General features: G+C 49.4%; 1 pseudogene; it reads left to right on the forward strand.

Moving 5' to 3' along the window:
- The first annotated feature begins 232 nt into the window (after nt 1–232).
- LOC116086315 lies at nt 233–588 on the forward strand (annotated as a pseudogene).
- The last annotated feature ends 2,702 nt before the right edge of the window (nt 589–3,290 follow it).

The following is a 3,290-nucleotide window of genomic DNA, read 5'->3' on the forward strand; positions in this document are numbered from 1 at the left end:
GTCAGAACCTGGGTCCTGGCAGCACTGCCAAGCCTTGGCTCTGCCGTCTGTCCTCAGTGGACCAATGGAAGAGGCAAGAAGTAGTGAGAAGCAGAGATTTATGTAATGTGACCCCGGTGGTAAAAGGGACAAATGAAGCCATGTCCGTCTTCTGGGACATGGATGTGAGGAATTGAATAGAAGGCAAGGCCCACCGTCCGTGTCGCAGTTCTGTGCCGCCGCCACGGATGACATGGAGGACAGCGAGGAACCCTGCGTCCTTTCCTTGAAGTCCAGGAGCGCAGGCTCCAAGTCGGGAGGTGGGAGGAGACAAGATGTTCTCCCTCAAGAAGTGGAACGCAGTAGCAATGTGGAGCTGGGACGTTGAGTGCGATAGCTGCGCCATCTGCAGGGTGCAGGTGATGGATGCCTGTCTCAGATGTCAAGCTGAAAACAAACAAGAGGACTGTGTTGTGGTCTGCGGAGAATGTAACCATTCCTTCCACAACTGCTGCATGTCCCTGTGGGTGAAACAGAACAATTGCTGCCCTCTGTGCCAGCAGGACTGGGTGGTCCAAAGAATCGGCAAATGAGAGGTGGCACAGGATCTCCTGGTGTGTTTGGTAAACCTGGACCACCTTGCCATTGAGTTATTGGACAAAGACTAGACACTCCAGGGAATTCATTCTTCAGATAGAGAGGATGCTGTGTGGCCTTTGAGACTCACCCAAGGCATGATTTTCTCATTTTGTCTGTTTAATTTTGGGAATTTCTCTACAATTAAGAAGATAATTTATTAACAATGCCTTTCCAAAAAAAAAAAAAAAAAGGAATAGAAGGCAAGGAGCACGCATGACTGAGAAGAGCTGGTCAAATGTGCCTGTGCCTATCACAAGCCTGTTTGCTGGTTCATGGTTCAGCCCCTCAGTTTGGTCTGACATGTTGTCAAAACTGTGAAATCCTTTTCCAAAGACAGCACCCCCCCTCCAGCTGCCTAGGGCCCCAGCCCTTTCTGTTCCCACCATGAGACACTAGTTCAAAGCCACAGGCAGCATAGTTGCAGGAGGATCTCAAGTGTGCTGGGACAGCTTGCAGCGGAGGCCTTTAAATACTCTGATCATGGCGCTACAGAAGATGCCAGAGAGAGGATAAAGGTTGTTCACATGTTGGCAACACAAAACACAGCTTTCACTTCTAAGAGAACAAGTTGTTTTTTTCTGGAGGCAAATATGAGTGACCATGTCCTAGGAACACAGATTACCCCAAATATGTAAATGGTTTTGTGAAGTTGTTACAGTGTAAAAGAGAGCCAGTGTGAAGATTTGAATGAGAATGGCCCCCTCCCGGGAACTCTGTGTTTGAATATTTTGTCTCCAGTTGGTGGAATTTTTTGGGAAGGATTATGGCATCTCTGTAGAGGTGTGTCTCTGGGGACTGAGTCTGAGGTTTCAAAAGACTCACACCATTCACGGGTGCTCTCCTGCCTCCTGCTTGTGGATCAGATGCAGCTGTCAGCTCTGCCTGTCAGCATGCCCTTGCCCTGCTATCCTGGACTCTAACCTTCTGAAAATGTAACTCCAATGAGATACCTTCTTTTATAATTTGGTCAATGTGTTTTGTCATAGCAATAGAAACTCTAACTAATAAAGCTACAGATCAAGGCATTCTTCAAGTACATCAGTGGAAACGTTAAGTAGATAGACTAAAGTAAAGCACGTAAATCTCCGCTGGGTTTCAGACGCCACTCAGTAACATCCTTACCTGGGGATTGCTGGGAGCTTGTTAATACATGCCAAGGTGTTTCTCGTAGCAGCAACAGGAGTGCTAGGTTAGGAGAGGTGGCAGCGAGTAAACATTAAGGGGCCTAAAGATAGCTCAAGATAATTTAGTTTGAGATCCACAACATTCCAAAACTCCCCACATCCACAATCCACCCTTACAGAATCTTTAACATAGGTGTGGATTCTTCTAGAAACCGCCGAGGAGTTGGGAAGTGTGGGTTGGCTGGTTTGCTGGAGAAGGAAGCTGAGTTCCCTTCCCTTCCCTTCCCAAGCTTTTCTGGAGAGGGAGCCTCCACAACCATGGGGGTGACGAGGCCTTGACCTGCGGGAGCAACAGGGAGGGATGACATGGCTGGGCCTTCAGTAAGAAGGATAGCTCAAAGGAGCAAAAACACAATGGAGAAACCTAAAAAGGGAGAAATTGGATGGAGGGAGGGAAGAGCAGAGGAGGAAGCTAGGAGCCACAGGGTCTGCTATCTAACACAACTGCCACCACTTTCAGGCTGGCATTAATACCTTCCTGTGGGGAAGAACAGTGTGTCTGCCCCGGAGATTGCCAAAGCAGGACACTGCCCCGCTGCTCTCTTGACACTGAGCCACAGCTGGAGGGGCTGCTGAGAACCAGAACTCCAGGTTCTGCCCACCCTGCCCACCCTGCTCTCTGAGGGGCTGCCGTGTGGTGAGCCTAGATTACCAACTCCACAGTTTCATCCAAAAAACAACAACAACAAAAAACAACCTGTGCTTTAAAAGTACTCAGAACACTGATGCGCATAACTGGCAAATCCAGCTGAGGGTAAGTCATTGTATGGAAGGGTTGGAATCATTGGAGTCCCTAAGCCAGGCACCGCAAAAGCTACCAAAGCGGTAGCCAGCCTCTCCTTCCTGCCCTAGTCTACAGCCTTAGTAAGATGCCCCAAAAAGAGCTGTCAAAATGGTGTCACCACAGCACCTCAGCCTGCAGCTGTCACAGCAGCTATCCAAGGTAGCACATCTCCTTTCCTGCTTCAGCGTAGGCTCTTTGTGAAATACCACCAGGAATGGCAGGGGTAGGGTCTGTCCAGAGACATCGGGGAGGCTAGCAAAGGGTACCACCAGCTCAAGTATGTACCCACGTGATTGGCAAGCACAGCTATGCCTGTAGGGGGTATCCGCTGGGTTCTCCACTTCTTCCCTCTGCAAGGAACTCCAGTCCACAAAGCACAGGGTGCCCTCGTGTCACCAGGGACCAGGCACAGCCTAGTGGGGTTCCCTGAATTCCCTGAGGATACCTCTAGTCCTCTCCTGGCCAAAATACAGATTGCATCCGATTCTGCCATGTTTATGAGGTCACCAGCAAGATTTAGATGTTCAGAAAACAGCCTCAAGCCTGTGGTACACAACCTGGGCTATGAGGCCTGCATCCCTGCCTTAGGTTCCTTCCACAAATCACTGAAATTATGTCAAGGGGTACAATCTAGGTTGCTATCTGTGGTAGAGTATCTCTGGGAAATTTTCCCATGTCTCGCAGTGGGACAGTGGATCACAAGG

The sequence above is a fragment of the Mastomys coucha genome, unplaced genomic scaffold (assembly GCF_008632895.1).
Source record: "Mastomys coucha isolate ucsf_1 unplaced genomic scaffold, UCSF_Mcou_1 pScaffold12, whole genome shotgun sequence".
In the NCBI taxonomy this organism is placed as follows: Eukaryota; Metazoa; Chordata; class Mammalia; order Rodentia; family Muridae; genus Mastomys; species Mastomys coucha.